Below are 25,000 nucleotides of genomic sequence, written 5' to 3' on the forward strand. Positions count from 1 at the left end.
TCAAAACAGATATTGTTTGAAAACTAGAGAAATATATTTTTACGGCTAAAAGTTGACAACAGGAAATTTCACTTAGAACCTTGTCTGGCCTTAAATGAACTCAGGGTCAGATGTCAGAATTGACACCTGGCCTGGAGAATGAGTACTTTAGATTTCAGTGTGGGAATTGTATCCACGAAAAACCCTAAAAGCTTTCGATTTCGTTGCGAAATTTTATTGGCTGGGGAGAATTACCACCCCATCCACATACTTTACTATATATACGACTGTCGTGCGAAAATTAGCCAGAGTTGAGTCGCAGAGTGAGTGGACAGTTTCAAAGTAGATTGATTGTTGAGTCCGAGAAGAGACGTGACCCCTCCCCACCTCATCCATCCGTTGGTCGCTGTCTGTGAAGAGAGTTGAGACTTTGAAAAGAACTTACAAAATCTGAATGAGAATTGTTGTAAGAATATTTTGTACATAATTTTGCGAAAATTAAGCTTCTGTAGATAAACTACAATTGCTTGTCTCTCTTTCTGCCTGCCGCTTCGATATTCGGTTTCAGCATACCAGATTTATGTAACAACCTCCGAGGAGTCTAGACGACACGTGCCGAGAATCCAGAGAAATAAGAGTCCTTAACCACCTTCTCGAGGAGGCGTTACACAGCTCTAATGGAAAAATCCAGGAAATAAACGAAGGTTATAAAAAAGAAAACGTGAGTCTTTGAATTTTCAAAAAAATTTTTACAGTATATATATATATATATATATATATATATATATATATATATATATATATATATATATATATATATAGTGTGTATGTCGATTTTGGAACTGTACAAAATGGAATTTAAAGAAAGTTTCAAAATAATGTAAAAAGTTACCACAATAATTTTTTTTTTAATTTTGTATTTTGTTGAACATTCCAACTTAAATACCAAATAAATTCGGATTTTTATTACGGTATCGGTATGATTCCGGATACATATCGCTTAAATAAAATCCGAGTATTAACAACAATAAAAAAATAGAATACATAATAATAATAAATATTTTAACGTTTATTATTCCGTGTTTTCAGAGATTAATCGAAAATATGAAAAAAAAAGAATTTAAACGTTACAATATTTGATTTAATATAGAAATCTCTCTCTCTCTCTCTCTCTCTCTCTCTCTCTCTATATATATATATATATATATATATATATATATATATATATATATATATATATATATACACTTGTGCCCGATATTATTCATACCCCTCGGATCTTTGAGATTTCTATAAGAATATTGCTCAAACCAGAAGGTAGACAATATTAAAGGGATTTCAAACAATAAATCAAGCATAAGCATTTAATTTAAACTCAACAAATAAATAAATTATGCAAGTTTGAAACATTATACAAAGAAAAACAATAATGGCACTAGTTCAAAATTATTCATACCTCTCTTACTAATAGTCAATAGCATGCCCTTTATTCTTAATAACTGCCTGTAACCGTTTTGGATATTTATCAACAAGGTTTTTACAAGCATCAACACTGATTTTTAACCATTCTTCAATGCAGTAGTTCTCCAAATCCCTCAAATTTCTAGGTTTCCGCTTTTTAACCTCAGTTTTCAATATGTGCCAGAGGTTTTCGATAGGGTTCAGGTCGGGACTCTGGCTAGGCCATTCCAAAACATTAATTTGATTATCCTCAAACCATTTCTTGACTATTTTGGCAGTATGTTTTGGATCATTATCCTGTTGAAGGACCCAGTTTGGTCCTAAATGGAGCTTCTCCGCATCCTGTCTAATGTTTTTCTGTAGTATCTCCAAATATTGCTCCTTCTTCATGGTTCCATCTATCTTGACCAAACTACCTGGACCACTAGCCGAAAAGGAGCCCCAAAACATTAGGCTACCACCACCATGTTTCACCGTGGGTATGGTGTTCTTTGGGTTGTAAGCTTCTCCTTTCTTCCTCCAAACGTAAGAAGCATCCATATGGCCAAACAATTCAATTTTTGTTTCGTCAGTCCACAAAATACTTGAGAAAACGGAATCTGGAGAATTCACATGGGTCCTAGCAAACTTTAGACGTGCTGCAAGGTGTTTTCCGGTGTGCAATGGAGTCCTTCTTGGTCTTCTTCCTTTCAGACCATTTTCATGCAGAGTCCTTTGCAATGTTTGCCTTGATATTTTTATGCCAGAAGACTCCAGATTTTCTAAAATGTCCTTAGTAGTGGTGGTTGGATTTGCATTAACACTTCTTACAATATTCCTGGTGGCTCTAGCAGACAGTTTCCTTTTCCTTCCTCTACCAATCAAGTTGTTTGTTGTGTGGTGGCTCTGGAATTTGTTGATGATGCTCTGTACTGTTGCTGTAGGGACCTCAAATTTCTTGGAAATTGACTTGTAACCTAAACCATCCTTATGTGAATTCACAATTTTAGTCCTAAGATCATTACTAAGCTCTTTTTTCTTCCCCATTCTAATAATTTCTATTCTTTTATTGGTTTTCAGTTGATATCATTTTAATTTCTGAAAAATGCAAAAAAACGAAATGAAATTAATCAAAGGTTGTATAAAAGCATTCAAAATAAGAATCAAACAGGAAACAAACAGTCAGAAACTCGATTAATACTGAAAAAATAAGGGGGTATGATTATTTTTGAACATTGCAGATTTTATAAATAGCTGTATATTTCTTTTATTACAAGTATCCCGAGATTTTAAAATGACGAAAATGATCAGAAGAGGTTTATTAAGAATATGTATCAATATGGACGTAAACAATAAATTCTTACAAAGTTACACCTAATAAACTCAATTTTCAAGGGGGGGGTATGAATAATATCGGGCACAAGTGTATATATATGGAAGTCTTATTTGTTGGATAATTATATGGAATCACAAGTTGAAATTAAGACCCCGTGCGTTTTTATATGTTTACTGTTTACGCTTTTAATAAACTCTTGAATTATCTCTGCACCTTATTTTCTCTTTAAATATCGCTCAAATTTTTCAATAAAATAGACTTAAATATAAAAAAATACAGCGTATATAATTGCTCTGTTTTTTTCTATTTTAAAAAGATAGTGTTTATTCATAAAAAACTTTACTTCGTGCATGTTCGTGTTTACATTTTTATTAAACTGTGGAATTATCTCTGCACCTAATTTTCTCTTTAAATATCGCTGAAATTGTTCATTTAAATAGACATAAATATTAAAAAATACAACGTATATGATAACTCTGATTGCTTCCATTTCAAAAAGATAGTGTTTATTCATAAAAAAGACTACGAGCCGAACTCATATTTCTCTTTAAGGTAGGTGAACAGTACTTTAACTCCTTGTGAATTTATTGACGAAGGTTTCATCTCTAGAGAACATCTGAGGCATTTGATAGGGTCTGACACAAAGGTTTTCTTTTCTTTTTTTTACACGGTGGCCACCACTTATCAAGGCCCGGAAGCCACTTTCGATAAGGGTTATTGCAAGTACATAAACTTCATGAAATCTCTAGTTACATAATAGCTGGAAATGTCCTCTCAAGCATTAAATCCTTTCGCTCTGATAGGTCTATTAAAGTGGTCGTTAATGAGAAGAAATACGTAGGTCACAGTATTAATGCTGGCATGCCCCAAGGGTCCATATTAGGCTAATTCTCTTCCTTATCTTTATCATGGACCTCCCAAACCATTATCTTCGATAATTTGTCGACATCTATGCACCCAATATTAGTATTTGTGGCAACACTACAAAAGATGACAGACGTTTTCTAATTCTCTTCCTCTGACATTAAACGTGTGCTGCAATGGAATAAGGCATGTCTGGTCAGCTTTAATACATCCAAAACCAAACTGCTATCTGTTCACCACTAACGCTTATATCCCCAGTTTACCCCAATTGAAATGAACATCTCTTGCCTTGATGAAGCACCCTGTTTTGACAAACTTCTGGGACTCACTTTTACCCTGAATCTGTAATGAAATACCTACATCAGATCCCTAACCACTCCAGTAAGTATCTCACTCCCGCCGCAATCGTTTACCTGTACAAAAAACAATTTCGTTCTAAGACTACTCCTGCCACACCTGGGGTAGAACTCCAAAAAGTACGCTTTCCTGTCTTTCCAGAGTGCAGAACATCTACTTAATACTTAACCCTTATCCTAGAGTTACCACAGAGCCTTGGTAAGTGGTGACCCTCAAAGTAAAAAAATAAAATGAAAAGGGGGATGCAGATTTTCAATTTGAAGATTAGTTATGATTTGTTATATTAATATTATTTATATAAAATAAAAACACATCCCCTGATTTGACATTTTTTAGTATTCACACAATTATTCAAGACAAGCCTTGCAAAAACGAAGAATTCTCAGTATATTTATGTCTACGACTTTGATACAAAACGCCCCCAAAAACGGCTCAAGCATTTGATTTAATTTTTTGCATGAGTATTTAATAAGTCCAAGCGTAACTTTCGGTACGTGCCATTTTTTACTATTCTAAAAGTGAAAAATCAACCTACCCTAATATATATAATATAATCATCCACGCACAGTAATTTTTCGCTCTATCACAGCACATCAGTGCAGCTTAACAAGCAATTATTAGGTTCGTGCAAAAATAATTATTTTTGGCATTCAACTTCAAAAATTGATAGATCATGTCACAATAAACTTGATTAATCGAAGTAAAAACCATTAGAATCGACACATTTTTGCCAACGAAAAACTAGTTTATTTATTCCATTAACATGGAAATTCGGTGTTCCGAAAGCAATGAAGTCATTGAAAGCCAATTCGGCATCATCTCGGCTTTTGAAGCATTTTTTGCACAGGAAGTTGTCGAGATGCTTGAAAAAATGATAATCGGTTGGAGAGAGGTCCAGTGAATACGGCGGATGAGTCAGAATCCCGTAGCCCAATTCATTCAGCTTGTGCAGGGTCAGTTGAGCAACATACAGGCGAGCGTTGTCATGGAGGAGAATTGGTCCCTTCATATTGAACAATCTCGGGCATATATATTGGAGATTCTGGTGCGTTTCATCAATTTGTCGGCAGTACTTCACCGCCATAATCGTTTCCTCCGATAAAATAAGCTGTGATGAATAAGACTGATCGCAGATCACCAAACAGTCACCATAACTTGTTTTCTACTATTTCGGCTTCCGGAACATCACCGGTTGTCGTAGAGGATCCACTTCTCATTACACATCACAAGCCGCTCGAGAAATTGATCGTTTTTGTTGCACAGAAGAAGTGTAGGAGACACCTCAAAACGCCATTTTTTTATTACTGTTCAATTAATGCGGCACCCATTTATCCAACTTTTTGGACTTCCCTATTTGTTTTAAATGGCGAATGGTGTTGGGTGGTCGACCTCGAGTTCAACAGCAACTTCTCATGTAGTTTTGCAAGAGTCGGCTTCAATTAAGCCTTTTAAATATGTGTTATAAACCGCAGTCGGCCGGCCACGACTGTCTTCATCTTCGATGCAAAATTTCTTTAATCACTGTAGCGCTAAACGTTACTAGGGGAAACGCATCATTGATATCACGAGTTGTTTTGGCAGGTTTGTAGCCTGGTTTGAACTGGAAAAAAAATTGTGCGGATTTGAATGTTGGTCATATTGTTTAAAAGCCTTCCAAAAATGAATGAAGAAATTGAAAACAGTAACAAATAACATGATTCGATAGAGCGAAAAATGTGCATAAAAATGATATATAACATGGGTATATATATATCAATGAATAAATTTAGAAATTATATATAAAAGTAACATATGTGAAAAAACGACATTGTTTTTGTACCAACCTAATACCTTCAGCCAATTTTGAAGCTTGACCGCTTAGACTACAGTCGGCGCTTCTAACCGTTACGCTATTCGGTTGCTGCTTTGACGGACATGTGAATTAACAATGTTCACACACACACACACACACACACACACACACACACACACACACACACACACACACATATATATATATATATATATATATCATCCACATACAGTACTTTTTCGCTGTTTCACAGCTCATCAGTGCGGCTAGGCAGGCAAATGACTGAAGCCAGGATCGAAACCCGACCGCCTAAATAACCGTCAAGGCTTCTCACCATATACAGCTGCTGCTGTGTGGGTAATAAATTGACGATTTATTTATATATATGTATATAATTACTAGCAGGCTGCCCGGTGTTGCCTGGTCGTGAAATAAGCATAAATAGTATATGCTAATTAATGTAGAATTCTTAACCGTAGCTATTAAACGTTCAATTCCCTTTAAAAATCAAGTAAAAAAAAAAAACGGAAAGAAACTGAGATATGTACATTCGAGTAAACATTCGAGTGTCCTTCTTCTAAACAGTTTATTTTTATAAGTAAAAAAAAAAAAAATACTCAAACTGAGATCGAAACCAAAACAAAAAGGCAGTAAGTAAAGTACGATAACCGTTAGGCCAGCTTGACACTGCTTTAAAAGGTGTTTTGAAACCTCCTTATTCTTAACATAAGTAATATGTCAAAGGAAGTATTCAGGCATGCGCATTCGTGAAACAGTTGATAAATAGATAACAAATCTGATCACCCCCACGTACCAGTTTTTCAATTTTTGAGGAAAACCGCTTACAAAGTTTTCCACATGTCTGAATACCCTAGATACCAAATTTAAAATCTGTAGATCATGAATTCGTTGAGTACGTGGGCGTAGTAGTATCCACACACATTCTTGCTTATATAAATATCTATAATGTCTGTGTGTGTATGTGTGTGTGTCTGGTCATGAATAGGCTCCTATATGGTTGACTATTATAGAAAAATGACCACATATAATGATAGAAGATGTATCGAGACACAGGAATGGGTATGTTTGATCTGGCAGAACGATGGTTCATAAAAATTGTGGGGTCTGCGTTCGCGCCTTATCCTTAAATTATGGAAATAAAAAATTAAAAATTAAAAAAAAAACGTTTTAAAAAAAAACGTTTTTGATATAGATGTACACAAGAATATTTTGATAAGTATGTTTTAACTTAAATAGGGATGATATAATAAAATTGTGGGGTCTGCGTTCGCGCCTGGCCCACATAGAATGGAAATAGGCACACACTTTAATAAAAACTTTTCATATCTATCTGCGTAAGCATACTTTGATAATTATATTTCAGTTTGAAGAAATATGGTATAATAAAATGATGGGGTGTTCGTTCGCGCCTGACCTCCATAGAATGGAAATATGTCACAAAGTTTAACAAGGTTTTTTTAATATATATCCACAGAATATTGTGATAAGTGTTTCAGTGTGAACAGGTATAGTATAATAAATTATGGGGTTTATCTATTTTATTTTTACTTTCATCATATTTTGCTTTAGTTTCGATACCCCCAAATTCAACCTAAATTTACAACCCTTCCTTTTCATAACCTATCATACTTTCATAAATCAGAGTCCCTTTTCTGTAGGCTGTTTTTAACCCAATCAACGACGGGTACTTTTACTAGTATATATATATATATATATATATATATATATATATATATATATATATATATTGGCAGCTTTTGTATTGTAAAATGCCTTCGATCAATTTCTCTGTTACAAACTTATAACCTTGTAAGTTCTTACACAATTCTTTCCTTTTAAGATCGCAGTAATATTTCTATGGTAAGAACTGATTTCATCTACAGGAAATCCCTTCAGATAATCGCTTGGAAAATGAGTCACTTAAATATAAAAAAAATGGTAATATTGTATTAATATTACGCTTTAAAAAGATAATCGAAATGTCGAGAATATGTACCGAAGAACCGGGTTGAGTTTTTATAAAACTCTGCAATATTCAGAACATTATCTATTATAAATACACGCAGGGAGGAAATAAATGTGAGTGCTCCGAGTTTCTATTTGTCAACCTGACATTTATTTTTATCTCATTTTCAATCACGTTATCAATTCTATTATTTTTACACACGACCTCCTATAGTATTGCTTATTCAAATTTATCAGCAGTTTCTCATTTTTTATTTATTTCTATTTCAGTGTATTATTTTTATTATATCATTATCACTTAATGCCGGCTTTATTTTAAAGAAGACCCATCCAACCATAACGCATGACTTTAGCCTTTATACTTTAATGGAAACCAGAAATTACTGTATTGCAAGATTTTTAACGACTTCCAACGTTTCAATCATCACTTCAGCCATGTTTTTCAATCCATGTTTTTCAATCCGTAAAAATAAAACTGTCAGATAAGGTTGTGTGGGGTTTCAATATTTTTCTCGTTAATTTAAATCGGCATTTACAAAAGCTGTGATGATAATATTTATTCAAAACGACGATATCTAAACGTGGTTATATTTAATTATCATCAGTATTTGTAACTTTGAGTTTAAGACATTATTGTCTTGTGTCATTTAATTGTACTTGGTTCTCTAAAAATAGAATAGAAAAAACATTACTTGTTAGGTCAAACCTGTTACATAACTATTTTTTTTTAGTTATATTTAGTGTAGATATCGAGTGACCGGTATTATTTGATTTATGTCATAATGTTTCGGCCGGTGTAACCTCCAATCACTTTAAATGTATCTTGTTGAACTCATAAATATTTCTTTCGAAGTCGCAAAATTGTTCGGAATTTCGAACTGAACATTTTTTTTATTTTTTACACAGTGGTCACCACTTATCAAGGCGCGGAAGCCACTCAGGGATAAAGGATATTGCAAGTACATTACGTTAGTGTGGAGATTTGATGAAGTGTTTACTTAAGGGGGCGGTTCATTAGGAATTTGTTAACGTTGGACTTGAAGACATCCAAGTTATAGTCATGTGGGAAGCAGGCAGACGGAACAGAGTTCCACAGGCGTGCAGTTCTAAGAAAGAAGCTTTGTTCATGGAATCCACGTTTTGATTTAGGCACAGATAAAGAGTGGGGAAAATTTTTCAGAGTGGATTCGGCTAGACGGGTGTTTTTCGTAAAAGATTGGCGAGGTGGGACCAGAGATTGGAGTTCAGACGAGCACTTGCCATGGAAATAACGATAAAACAAGGATAGGCTCGCAACGTCTCTTCTGTGGGAGAGAGGTTGCAGTGTAGAGAAAAGGGCATCCCCCACTAAGCAACGAAGTCTATGTTGTACTCTTTCAAGGCAGGATAGGCTGTTTTTTAGCAGCTCCTGCCCAGATATGGCAGCAGTGTTCCATCCTTGGACGTACTTGGCTTTTATAAAGATAGAGAATTGCATCAGTAGTGAGATATCTTCTGAAGCGGTAGAAGGATCCCACCATCTTTCCAGCGACCTTGGCAACAGACTTGATGTACGTGTTCCATTTCAGATCAGGAGTAAAGGTCAAACCCAGAAGCTTGTCAAAACACGGGGCCTCTCTCAGACGAGAGCCATCCATCCCAATTGATTCCAGATGGGGATCAGAGCGTTGATGATGTAAGGATAGGAGTTTAGTTTTAGGGTATCACCTACTAGGATATATGGCTAACGTAAGGAAAATAAGTTTTAAATGGCAGTCTCATAGATGTGATACTATAAATAGAATTACAAATTGTATAACATTTCTACCTGAATCAGCACTGCACAATCCAGTGGCAAGGAGATGTCCACGACGACTAGAAACAATGCCAAGATAAGCGGAGAACACAGAGCACCTTAAATTCTCAAATGGTCACCCATTTAAATACTGACCAGGAACACAATTTGCTTAACTTCGGTGATCTATATACAACCGATATGTAAACGCGATTATGCCGTATATATGATATATTTTAATTCCTACAGATTTCGGACTTATTGCTACAGAGCTAATTCTCTGTTTAATATCATATTGTACCTAATATATAGTACTTAATTCAAAAGACTAGAAATTTCATTTAGTTGACATCAGCTAGAATCGAAACATAACTTTTAGCGATCCAACTGCGTTTCCTACTGTTTGAGTTATCAAGGAATAAACAAGCAAGATTTACAATTAAACTACTTAATGCTAAGATTGAATTTGCGCATGCCCAACAACATTCTTAGATTATTCCTTGACATTTATGCAGGCGACGATTCCATCTATGGTAACACTTCAAAGGCCGGTAATGACCCAAATTTCTCTGATTCTCTCTTCTCTGATCTGAAACGTGTTGTGCAATCAGGGAAAAAGGGAAAAAGAGGGAAAAATTAGCTGGTAAATTTTAATGCATCTAAAAGAAGCGTCTCGCTTTCTGTCATTCAACGCTGTGGCCCACATCTTGCTTCAATGAAAATGAATGGCTCTCCTCTTGGGGATGCTTCGTGTTTTGACAAGATTCTGGGTCTAACTTTCACTGCTGATCTTAAATCGTACGTACATCAACTCCGTTGCCAAGGTTGTTAGATAAATGGCTGGATCATTCTATCGCTCCAGTAGATACACTCCTCTACCTATATTAATCCCAAGTACGTCTTAGGATAAAGTACGTTTGCCACAACTGGGCGGAAGCTGTTAGGGGCAATCTATTTGACTTTGAAATCTAGTAGGTGATACCCTTTCGTCTTCTCTCTAACCTCTTTTTCACAGAAGAGACCATGCGAGCCTGTCTCTGCTCTATCGTTATTTCATGACAAGTGCGCGTCTGAGGCCCAATCTATGGATCACCCACACCGAACTTTAACAAAGAGCATTCGACTAGCTAAAATCAATGTCAATAATTTGCCCCACTCTCTATTGATGCCAAAACCTAAACATATTCGATGGACAACGCGTCTTTTCTAGAGCTTCCCAGCTGACTACAATATTATCGTCTTCAAATAATGTTTTATAAAACCGTCCTCTTTAAAAAAGTAAATTCTACCAAATTTCCACTATTAACGATTTTTACGGTATTGTCCCAATGACTAACGTAAACACATCACCCCTTATCCTTGAGTGGCCTCCGACCCTTAATAAGTGGTAACCCCTTTGTATAAATATATATATATATATATATATATATATGTCGGCAAACTGAAATGAACATTTTACATTTCAACATGCCGGCATATTTCTATACACGTTTTGCACGTTATAAATTATCCTTAGTTTATGATTACTATGTCTTGTTAATTTCAGAGTTATGTTACCAGTAGTTTAAGAGTTTATCGGTTAAATATTTTCACACAGACACAAAAACACACACGTACATATATCTCCTTTTTTATTTTCATGGATTAATATGTATTTATGGATTATAAATCGATGTACTTGTCTTAGGAAAGTAACGTCTGAGATTTACAGTTCTTAAACCGACTAAAATGTGTTTATGCTTGGTTGAACTAGACGTTGGTTTATGCCGTCAGACTTTATCTGATTTTCCATGCTTATGCGTTCAATCGATTACTTGGCATCAGAATCTGAATTGATTTGTACATTTTTACGTTTAAATTTAAAATAAACTTAAGGTGTAGTTCATTTGAAATATGATTTGTAGTATAATATGTAGATAAAGAGTTTATAAGAAGGCTCAAAAATGTATTGATTTTGAGTGAAATAAATATCAAAATAATATTTGAGGCAATACGTGTTCCAACCCCTATAAAATAATTTATTGATAGACGAACACGAAGTACGGACTAAACAGAACATCGGCTAAAATAAAGGGAAGGTTTATTTCGATTATCTTGGAAAGTTGAACTGTGTCGGGTTAGAAAAAGGAGTAGAACGTCGGGCAGGCAGCAATATTTGGAGTCCCACGTCGGATTAAGTGAAAAGCGGTTTTGCTAGAGTGCCGATTAGATAGGAACAAGATATATATATATATATATATATATATATATATGTATACACATATACATATATACACGCATATACATATATATATACACATATATAGAGATAACATATAGACATATATATATATATATACATATATACATAGATACATATTTACATACAGACATATACATATATATACATAAATACATATATATATATATACATATATACATATATTCAAGTTGTGTATATTTAAGCAGCATTTTCTCATTTAGACAAATACTATTGAATAGTACATTGAATAGCTCATTTAGACAAATATTATTGAATATATTCCTGGGGATGATAGAAGTACTTCTGTCGAAAGTCCTCGCGATTATGGAACCAACATATACAATTTCGAGAAGAACACAAAAAGGACTATTCGGAGATTGGAGAAGATAAAAATGAAAATTGTAAAACAGAATAATTCCATGCTATTCAATAATATTTGTCTAAATATATTTAAGTATATACATATTTATACATATATATATATACATATATACATTTATATACACATATATATATATACATATACATATACATATACGTATATACATATACATATACATATATACATATACATATAAATGTATACATACATATATACATATACATATACATATATACATATCCATATATATGTATACATACATATATACATATACACATATCCATATATATGTATACATACATATATACATATACATATATACATATCCATATATATGTATACATACATATATACATATATACATATATACATATACATATATTAGTGTATTTAGGCAGCATTCCATCATTCAGACAAACGTAAGATTTTTTTAACTTCAAGATGGAAGGTATTTACAAATGTTCCATGGTTCACACGAGCGCTTTCGGTTATTTCTTGAATCATCATCAGGTGGAGATAAAATATTGAAAATAGAAGTGAAATATATAGTTACGAATGATAAAAAGAGTCAATTAAAAGTCGATTAAAATATACATTTACGAGTGATAAAAAACTCGATTAAAAATTAGGATGATAAAAGGCAATGTTAGTAAAACCAGTCGTATACTGGTTATGCTAAACATTTCAGCACATTATTGCTACTTTCAAAATTAATGCTATTTATAGATGGGTGCTCGGTCTTTATATATAGTTCTTCAAGTATTTTAAATTTTTTATAATTACTTTCTCGTTGCAAAATCCTTGTGTTGTCCACGAGGACCTTTCTAAGATTTGAGGGGTGACAGCTATGTTGATTTGTTAAATGCTGGTATATTGAGCTAGTACTGTTCAAATGCATCGTAAATCTACGGGACAATGTAATTTGTTTATGTCCAATATATGCGTTTTTATTTTCGGAGTTACACTCTCCTAAGGGGCATTGAAAATTGTACACAATATAACACAATGTAACATAACTGTGAAATTACAGAAAAACAGAAGGAATTCTTAAACCTTGATCCCCATATGACCTTCACCTTCACCGAGGTGCGCGACTTGACACAAAAACAACAACAACCTTCTCACTCGACCTGCCTTTTATACGACTCTCTCAATCCCTCCTCTTGCGCATGCGCCCGTAGATTCCTGACAACCTCGAGACTTCCGCTTATAAAAACCCAAGTTTTGTTGTCGCGCATGCCTACACAAGGCACAAACACGTGGGCGTTTGTTTTGTTGGTAAGTACTACACTCCCCCCCTGATCTGATGATCACATAGCGTGCACTCCGAGGGTGGCCTCTTAGTTCGTTGGCTTCTGCGAAGGGTGGTATTTACAATCTCGGATTCAGGTTCTGGTTGTGGTTCTGGTTGTGGTTCTGGTTCTGGTTCTGATCCTGTCTGATCAGACGAACTTCAACTCTCTTGCTCAGCAGCTCATCATCTGATGATTCATCGTTCTCTGTAGTTGTGGGATGTACTTCACTAGCTGGGCGAAGATTGCGCACATGGCGTGGGGTTTCATCAACAAGGACCGACTGCTGGCTGACCACTCCAGATATTCGCCCTCGCTTGAACTTGGTGGTGCACCGGTTTCCAGGGGGTCTAACCCAAACTGGATCCCCTACCTTGTATTTGTCATGACTCTCCTCGTCGATTGGCTGGACAGTGTTTATACCCTTTATCCTAACACGGTATGTGTGTATGGCATTGGTCGGTGCTGTTGTTAGTGTCTTCCCATCCTTTGGTGTGATGTTATACCAATACGTGGCCTCCGTAATGGTGCATTGCTTTCTGGCAGCAATTCTCTTGATGCTGCGATGGCTCCTCTCAGCAATGCCATTCCCTGATGGCACATGAGCACATCGCAGTCGTAGTCAGACACCCTATACCTTGTCACTGCCGGGTCCACACGCCTCGCAAAAAGTTCTTTTGATACCTGGATGTCCACTCTGCACATGGATTCTTTGTATTTGGCATGCGGTAATCGCGCCAACTGCGCAAGATCAAGCAGCGAACTCCACGCCTGTCTTCACAGCTTCATACCATTTGTGAGGCACACGGGTTAGTTGGTCTGCACGATTACAGTGTGATGCCACGAGCGTTACACTCACCGACAGGTCATACTCTGATACCAGACTCTTCAGGATGTTTAGCCTCCGCCGGATTAACATCTCACTGCCTGCCTTAGTGCGGACTCTCGTTCGTCCCGAAAGACTGTCGGACACCCAGTGGTAGACGCAGAGAGAATCCGTGTACAAGTATAACTTCTTTGACTGCCATTGCAGTGCCAGATTTAAACCCTCCACAACAGCATCCAGTTCCTCCAGGTTGATGTGTTGAGCATCATTCACGGGTCGCAGCCAGCACGCGTCTTCAATTACATTTCCACGTTGCTCCAATAACACTCCGAATGCCAAAGAAGTAGCGTCCACCCACACATTCACAGTGTCCCCATCGACACACCATTCTCCACGGGCAGGGTCCTCCTTGTTAACTCTCTCTAGGGTTTCTGTCGTCATCAGAGTTAAAAGAGCATCATCAGATACATCCTCCCAACCTGTAGTTACTAAACTTGCCCTGCGTTTGATGACGCGCACAGCTGCTCGGAGCCAGCCACACGCTGGTAAGTGACCAATAAGTTTCCCACACAAGGAAAAAATAGTCCGCCGCGTAATAACATCAGGGATGTTTGGAATCTCACTGCCACGCCGCCATCGTAAGGTACCGTCTTTCCCGCAAACGTCCAATCCTAATACCCGTGCTCCATTTCTCAGACGTTCGGGAGCCTTGCACTCCCATCCGAATTGAGCTAACTTTTCTCTGACGTGCGACGCAGATTGTATATCTTCATTGACGTACACATCGTCAATATAGGCCGATGTTGCGTCCTCAGTGGTCTTTTTCTGTGACAACACTGCATTTACAATGGTCTCCATGATCTGCGGTGCCACATTCAGCTCAAAACAAAGTCGAGTAAGGCAGTATCTCTGACCCCGGAACCACACTGTCTGGAACGGCCAAAATGTCTCATTCGCTCGCACCTGCAAATAAGCCTTCCGCAAGTCCACTATAGACACATTGGAGCCCTTCTGGCGCCATTCTCTCAGTTTGCTGGCGCACACGTCAGCATCGGCAGTGTACGTCTCAATGTATCTAGTGAGTTAACGATAGTCCAGCACCGGACGAACTTTTGATTTGTTATGCTGGACTACCGCCATTAAGGGAATCAGACCCATGGGTGGTCCCAGCTTGCTGGGGTAGGGGATCAGCCATTCATCCTGGATCCATGCCTCAAGTTCCTTATCGTATTCATTACGGGCCTTGTCGGGTATCGAGTACTCTGCAATGCTAATCTTGAGTTCAGTTGGCGCCCTTCCTTCTGTCCACTTCCACGATGCAGTCCATGCTTTTTGGTGAGGGTCGTAGTCCACCTTAAAATCAGGCCGATCAATGTGAACTACAGCACACACTGGGGTTTCCAAAAATCGCACAGTCCCATCTCTTCCGATAACAACTCCTCCCAGTGCCTTAATAGCATCATATCCCAACAGTACATCGAATCCCAGCAAATCTCCTCGCATCACCAGCACATTAATGTCTGCGGCCACACCAGAGTTTGTGTGGACTTTGACAGTTCCGGCCCCACAGCAAGCTTGCGTATTGCCACCTATTGTGGTTACTTTGATGTTCTGCTTTGTCCAGTTTCGACACAACTTGGCACTCATGATGGTGTGTGAGCACCCGGAGTCGAGAAGAGCTGAACAAGGCACTTGGTTCACGTACACATTTATTGTCGGTTGCGCCGCAATTAAATCTTGTCCGAGGAACAGGGCAGCGCTGACGTCCTGCTCCCTGATGCATTTCCCGCACAATTTTGGGATGAATGTACATAACTACCACATTGGAAACGGCGCTGGTGTCCCCGCCCTTGTTTGTACAACTACTTACAAAATAGCCTCGCTGGCCGCAGCAGAAACATCTCCCATTGGTCGTGGGTCTCAAACTGGGACTCTTTTCAGCATTAGTCTTGGCTGCCTGCGCCATCATTACAACCGGTTCCCTCAGGTCCTCCTCATCTCTGATAATGGCTCGAGCGCGTTCTAACAAATGTTCCATGGGCGTTACAGATACGCGGTGGAAGCCCTCAACAGTTGCTTAACATGGGTGTGAAGGCCGGCCACAAACGCATACGCCAGTGTTTGCTCTGACACTCCATTGCCAAATAGAACTGCAAGTTTCTTCAGCTCCGCCCACGGTTTCTCCTGGCATAAGCTTCCTAGAGGCAAATGTTTCGTAGGCCGTGCAGGGATCCATGGCAAATGCCTTGTATAAAGCATTTTTTATAGAGGTAACATCAGCCCTCTCTACGGCACTAAGTTGCTGATATACACTTAGGTCGCCTCCAGCCAATCTCAGGGGAATCACGGTATGCACTCCCTTTACTTCACAGAGGTTGCAGGTCAGCTCAACCCTTTCGACCCAGTCGACAACAGAAGAGGATCCGTCGAATTCGGGTATCAGTTTTAAATCAAACTTTGCCCCAGCCATAGTTGTCCAGGAAAAGAGACTAAACGAAATAGCCGAGATAGCTTATGACCTTCACCTTCACCGAGGTGCGCGACTTGACACAAAAAAACAGCTTCTTAATCAACTGCTAACGCACGCGTCACTGTAACGTCCAATGACAACAACAACAACAACAACCTTCTCACTCGACCTGCCTTTTATACGACTCTCTCAATCCCTCCTCTTGCGCATGCGCCCATAGATTCCTGACAACCTCGAGACTTCCGCTTATAAAAACCCAAGTTTTGTTGTCGCGAATGCCTACACAAGGCACAAACACGTGGGCGTTTGTTTTGTTGGTAAGTACTACACCCAATTGCCATATTGCACAACAATTTAACCATCAAGAGAAAAAAGCAGAAATTGAACTACTTTATGAACGCATCACTAATCTAGAAAAAGATAAAAAAAATCACAACTCATCCTGGGTTAAGGGACATTCTAAAAGCGGAAGCTATAAAGAGTCGACTTCATAAAAAACAATACAACTCGATATTAACTCCTGAACTAAAAAACGCGGCTAAAGAACTTTGTAACCATTCACATATAGTTGTAAAAAAACCGAAAATCTAACATTTTTGTCGTTCTGAACAAAACTGATTATAATCAAAACATTCAGAATATCTTTAACGACAATACGACATTTAAAAAACTTAATAAAAATCCTATAAATACTGTAAAAACACAAATTAACAAATTAATCACAGCAAATAACGCACAAATTGGAAATTATCAACTCCCCAAGATAATTGGTGAATATAAACCCGGCTATCTTTATAATATGGTTAAGATACATAAACCTAATGCTCCTCTCCGCCCTATCATTTCGCAAATCCCCACTCCCATTTATTCACTTACCAAAACTTTAAACGAACTTATCAGCCCATACATTCCTAGCAAGTACAGCGTTAGATCCACACATGAGCTCATGCAAATACTTAAAACAATGCAACCCAAAAATAGAAATATCGCTTCCCTTGACGTAGAAAGTCTTTTTGCAAATGTCCCTGTAGCGAAAACCTTCGATATAATTATAAACAACATCTACAATCATCCGTCACTCCCCCCACTTAAAATTAATAAAAATATATTAAAAAAAAAATTATTAATCTGCACCACGGAAATAGCTTTTTATGATCCTAATGGCAACATATATAATCAAATAGATGGCGTCGCAATGGGATCAGTCCTCGGACCTACCCTGAGTGAATTTTATATGGCAGACTTAGAAAATAAAACATTTAAAAATAAGTCCCCTATGTATGTACGTTATGTTAACGATATACTCCTCTTAGCTGATAATGACAAACAGATATATAAACTTAAAGATCTTTTTAAAAAAAAATCTGTCCTTAAGTTTACAATAGAATTAAATGATAACAAACAAATTCACTTTCTGGACGTCCTTATAGACTCATCTAACAATACTTTCGACACAGCTGTATACAAAAAACCAACTAGTACAAAATCCAGCCTCGTGATCTTTAAGAGTGAGTGCCCTCAGCGTTATAAAATTGCCATAATCAAAAATTCTAGCAATACTAGTCAATCTTCTAACACTAACCCTATAGACATATTTTATAAAAACCAAATGAAACCAAATTTTCGAGTGGAAGAAAAAATAATTAAAAGCATCATACATAGATATACAACACCCCTAGAGAACAATTCTACGATTAGGTTTATTACATACTATAAGAAGTATCGAACCCAGAACCTCATCGTTAAAAATAACTCCTCGCCGGCGGCAAAAATGTTGGAGCAAACCAATATTGTGTACAAATTTCAATGCCCCTTAGGAGAGTGTAACTCCGAAAATAAAAACGCATATATTGGACATAAACAAATTACATTGTCCCGTCGATTAACGATGCATTTGAACAGTACTAGCTCAATATACCAGCATTTAACAAATCAACATAGCTGCCCCCCCTCTAATCTTAGAAAGGTCGTCGTGGACAACACAAGGATTTTGCAACGAGAAAGTAATTGTAAAAAATTTAAAATACTTGAAGAACTATATATAAAGACCCGGCACCCATCTATAAATAGCATTAATTTTGAAAGTAGCAATAATGTGCTGAAATGTTTAGCATAACCAGTATACAACTGGTTTTACTAACACTGCCTTTTATCATCCTAATTTTTATTCGAGTTTTTTATCACTCGTAAATGTATATTTTAATCGACTTTTCATTGACTCTTTTAATCATTCGTAACTATATATTTCACTTCTATTTTTAATATTTTATCTCCACCTGATGATGATTCAAGAAAGAATCGAAAGTGCTCGTGTGAACTATTGAGCATTTGTAAATACCTTCCATCTTGAAGTTAAAAAAATCTTACGAAAGATCGAAAAAATGAAAAAAAGAATAGTTAAGCAAGGTATCTCTGTTGTTTTTAATAATGTTTGCCTGAATATACATACAAGATAGCCAGCAACAAATTAAACTGCAGACCAGCTTAATGCGGGTACTGGTCTTCCGCTTTATGGTTTTTTAAATCAGAGATTTGCTTCTCCTAGAAAGGTTGCCTTCACTACGGCTTACGGGAGCCCTCTCTACCCCAATACACATATACACACACACATAGATATACACGGTGCTAGTTGGCCGTTGACCCAGAAAAAGAGTTCATTCGCCCTTTGGAAGGTCTTGTTTTTAATCCTTCAGGGAGACTAGCCGCCCTCCTCACCAAACAAGTCTGGCGGGGGAACCAGTTTAGTCGCCGGTGACCCGACCATGAGGGAGGTAATACTGGGTTACATGGTACCAGTAGCATATGACATGACCTGACATATATGCATATATATACATACATATATACATATACATAATGCATGTACATATATATACATATATATGCATACATATGCATATATGCATGCATATATACATACATATATATACATACACATATACATATATATGCATATATACGTAGACATGCATATATATATATACGTATACATATATATATATATGCATATATATATATATATATATAAGTAGAAAGAGTGAGAAAGAGAGGGATGAGTCTATCTTCATTGCTTGTCTGGTTCTTACTTATATGCTTACTTAACGTGGTTCTCAAAGGGGCTCATAAATTCTCCAGTGGACAGATTAATCAATGCGAATTACCATCTGGTTTATCAGTGTGTGGACGAATCGTTTGAAGAGTGGGAGCATTGATTAACTAAAGTGAATAGTCATTTATTTTATTAGTAACGGCTTCAAATGCAATTCTATTTTAATGCTTTTTTATAAAAAATAATTTTAACTTTCATCTCCTGCTACATGCTCAAATAATCTGACGCGGTAATTTCATTATGCTATCATTATAGATAACTCATGTTATGAAAGGTATTATGAAGAGCTTTTATTTCTATCTAGTAACACAACTTGCTTGTTTTAATAAAAGTGAATTACGTAAAAATAATTTCAAATCTAAATGGTAAAAATTCAAATTAAAAAAATATTGTTACTAAAACAGAAATCGCGACAGAAAAAATTCAATCTATTTAAACTTATTTTAATCTTTTGATATTAACCAACTCGTCATTATTGCTGATTTTCCAAGTGAAGCTGAGGAACTTGTTACAGTTTGTTGTAAAACCCGCAGCTTCATAGTACATTCCAAAATAAAACCCATAATATAAGGGTTTTAAACTGTGATTGATTATTGCTACATATGAAGCTTTTAAAAATTTTCTTTACTTAAATTTGGAGTTATCTTTTTTAGGTTGCATTTGAGATTTATTTTTATTTCCATTTTTTTAATTCTTATTGACCCAAAAGAAGACGTATTGCAACTTGGATGGAAGGGGCGACTATTTGAGAGCATATTTACAGGGCACTATGGAGAGACTTGAAAGTCCAGATAAATGTTAGCATTACATATAAATTACAACATGTTAGTACAGTCAGGGAAGCAGAGACGGGGAGGGGATCGCAAGGTATAGAAGTCCGAGGGAGGAAACTATAAGAGTAGGAAGCTTTCCGATATCTAGGGGCATCTACAGTGTAGGGGTTAGATTTTGCTGCTTGTCGTGTAAGAGCGGGCTCCCATTATACGAGTTCGACAGAGTACATTTCGTTAAATCACTTGTAAAATTAATAGAGGGAAAATGCGGCGATAAGACAGGGATTGGAGCTTGTGTGATAGTGCAAGATTCATCAGGTTGAAGATTCTTGTTTTTTATTCTATTTATAAGTGAAAAAACAACAGTAGATAGAAGTGGCCGCAATACTCGATTATTGATCGAATAGCGGTTTTGTAGAAATACAGTATAGTGTAGGATGTGTGTAGTTTTTTTTAGGGCCACGTGATTAATGTCGGAGGAGAAAAACTCAGAGAGGTCTTTTTGGAGTGTTGACATAGATGGTAGTGTCATCTGCGTATATATCGCCAAATGAACTAAAAGATCATTGATGAGTATAAAGTAGATTGTTAGGCCCAGGATAAATCCTTGAGGCAGTCGTGTTACTTTAAGCTTCTCTATCAATTTCTTTTATAAACCATAAAAAATATAAACGAGAAGATTCGCTGGTTTAATTTGAATCTAACGTTTCTTAACTTGTGGTTTAACTTTAACAATTTGCAAGTTGATATTTTAGCTAGAGTTTAACAACCTGTCGAATTTTAAAGTCACGCCGTGACACAACCAGCAGCAAATTGATATCATATGTTAAAATATGCAGTTTACTCAAGATTAAAATATGTTGTTCTTAAAAGCTTTAAGAGAACGATAAATTGCTAAGAGTATAGTGAAAAAAAAGTTTTTAATATTATTTTCAGCTGTTAAAACTATCGCAGCAGGAATGGTTTGAGGATCTTTACAGGGAGCAAAATCAATTATGATTATCTGATTAAAGTAATGCACGAAAACAGAAAATTCGGGATTGTCTTAGGCGTTCCATATCCATAAATTGAAGTCAGATACAAACACAACATCAGAGGATACATGTAAAAGTCCGAAAGCAGCCACTATTTAGATTTTAATACTATGTGGGATTAAAGCATTCAATACCTTTATCACATGATAATAACAAGGAAATATCTTACATTTTTTATGATACACACGAAGTCAGTATAATTCTTTTTAAGGATAGATGTAAAACTCCTCCACTTAAAGTTACTAATACTAAAACCTAAAAAAGTTATGGTAAAAAAGCTATATTCTGAACATTTAATTCAGAAATTTACATATTTATAATATAAGGCATTTAATTTGATCAAAATTATATGCCTTATCTTATTTAACTTGATCAAAATTATAAGACTAGAGTTATAAATTGTTCCTTTAGTTCAGTTACAGATTAGCAATCACCGCGTAAATATGTCACTATGCCTAAAGCAAGCAAACTTTCCGAAGTTGAGCGTTCTCGAATTCTAGATTTCCATAAGCAAGGTTTGTCAAAGTGGGCGATCGCAGCTAAAGTAAATCGGAGTAAAACGGATTTGCAACTTTATAAAGAACAGTGGGAATTGTGGACTTCTATCATGCACCCCACCAATTTTTGAAGTCATCAAAACCAGTAAAGGTAGAACTTATTAAATTTATTTATTGAAATTGTTAATACATTTTCGTACAATTCCGTAGAATGTACACCCCTGATCTCATATTTTTTGTCAAGCGTAAATTGCCTCATTATATAAAAATCCAAATTTCTGAAAGAAATATTTAAAATGTAGCTTTTTTCCGTGACAATTTAGATTCTAGTATAGGTAACCTTAAGAGGTTGGAGTTTAAAATCTATTCTTAAAAAAGGTGTCTTTTTAAAGGTTTTAAATGGGATTTAATTTATCATAAGTAGTATATATATATATATATATATATATATATATATATATATATAACTTAAAATTAAAAAAAAACAACAATACTTATTTTAGAAAAAAAATGTTATAAATAAAAAATTCAATCAAGTAAAAGCAACAATGATACGCGTCCTATTAGTGGATCGGAAACGATTACGAGATATTGATCTCGTAGATGAGAACTGCTGACTATTAACTAAATTTTTGTAGGTTTACATCCATGACTAGGGATAGGTTTTAGCCGTACAGAAGAGTTGTTATTTGGCTAAACAGTCTGTCTGCGGATAAATATAAATATACTCATATTTGTGTGAAAAAATACAGAAAAAACATCGGTACCGATGGTTTCAAATACAAAACACAAATGTGCCCAGTTTCTTGTCATGTATATAAGCGTCCGGAGAATAGGCCTACTTTGCTCTGGATATAAACCGACGGCAAGCATGCGTTTATTCTGATCTTCTGTAACACAGATATAAATGAATATTACTCCTTTATGTAAATATTTTTATTGTTGAAGTTAAGTCCTTAGAACCTTAAACAGATACATATATATATATATATATATATATATATATATATATAGAGAGAGAGAGGGGGGGGATGGTCATCCATTATCATATATATATATATATATATATATATAGTGCCACGCAAAAATATTATATACATTACATTTTTCTTCATAACTTTAATTAGGGTTCAAGATTTTACCTAAAATTTGGTCAGTATATTCCTATTACTATTCTAAATTATATTTAAAGTAGTAATTACAAAATCAAAGTTTAGAAAGTTTATATTTAAGGAAAAATATGAATTAAAAAACGCAAAAGTATTGGATACACTTAAAAAAAAACTTTTTCTGAAATAAATTTAAATTACTTTTGCTTAGCGTGTTGAAATAATGCAAACGAGTTATTACTGACCTATCAGAGAGCTTTATATTAAAATAATTTTATAAAATTCTTCCAGTTTGGGCTCACTCCTTCAAAGTCAACCAGTTCATTTATAAAAATGCCTAAAACTAAAGCGTGGTCAAAAAATCATTGATAAGCACAAAGAAGGAAAAGGGTATTGAATAATATCAAGGGAACTTAATCTACCACTTAGTACAGTTAGAAACGTTATTAGAAAGTTTAAAAACCCTGGTGAAGCTGTTTCAAATCATCTAAGATGTGGTCGGCCAAGGAAATTAAACGAAAAAAAATCAATGTGGGTAAGCAGAAAGGTACAAAAAAAACCCTTTCGTTATTCGTGGTGAAATTCAAACCGACCTCAGAGAAGCTGGGATTTATGTGGGCAAGGACACAATTAGTAGAGTTCTGAATCGTGCAGGTTTTGTATCAAGGTCCCCAACAAACGTTCTTATTGAAGCTTAAACAGCTCGGATCACGTTTGAATTATGTTAAAACATATGGGGAACAACCCCGAGAATTTTGGAACAAGGTAATCTGATTAGACGAAACGAAAATCGAAATCTTTGGAAGAAACACAGCAGTATGGCGTAAAAATGGCACCGTCTATAACAAAAAGAATACCATTCATACGGTAAAGTTTGGCGGTGGTTCGATTATAGTATGGGAGTGTTTTTCATCCAAAGGTACTTATGAACTAGAAATCATCAATGGTAGAATGAATGGACTATATACAGGGAGATTTTGGAGAAAAAACCTCAAGAAATCTGCGGATTTGTTGCAACATAATAGTAATTTCGTGTTTCAGCAGAACAATGATCCCAAGTATACTGCCAATCAAACCAAAGAATGGCTTAGAAATAACGGAATTGACGTTCTTATTTGGCCCAGACAGTCTGAAGGTGTTAACCCAATTGAAAATTTCTGAAAAATATTGAAGATTAATGTTCACAAGAGAAATCCACAAAATATTCAACAAGTAGAAGAGTTCTGCAAAAAAGAATGGCGCAAAATACCAGCAAATCTTTGCAAAAACAGGTGTGAAACTATAGAAAGCAATTGGAAGCTGTTGAATGCAATAAAGTCTAGCCAACCAAATATTAAATAATTGTATCTAACACTGTTGCGTTAGTTGATTTATATTTTTCCTTTAATATAAACTTCCTAAGCATTGATTTTGTGATTACTGCCCCAAATATGAGGGGCGTGCCATAAGTAATGCCCCTGGCCCATTCCAGTGGTCTGATCTAGCTGAAATTTTGCATTTGCAATGATTTATATCCGTACGAGTTATGTGGAAATTACAGATCTAAAATAATTGTGGTTTCTGTTTTACAAGTGTTTGAACTGAGTCAGGTGTGAAATGGAGCCTGTTGAATGTCGAGCAGTGATCCAGTTTTTGTATTTGAAAGGACACACACCACAGGAGAGTTTTGATGAAACCAAAGAAACTTATGGTGATAATTCCCCATCATATCACTTTGTAAAACGCTGATATCGTGAAT

This window comes from Euprymna scolopes, chromosome 5 (assembly GCF_053919585.1).
Source record: "Euprymna scolopes isolate OS-2025 chromosome 5, ASM5391958v1, whole genome shotgun sequence".
Classification (NCBI taxonomy): Eukaryota; Metazoa; Mollusca; class Cephalopoda; order Sepiida; family Sepiolidae; genus Euprymna; species Euprymna scolopes.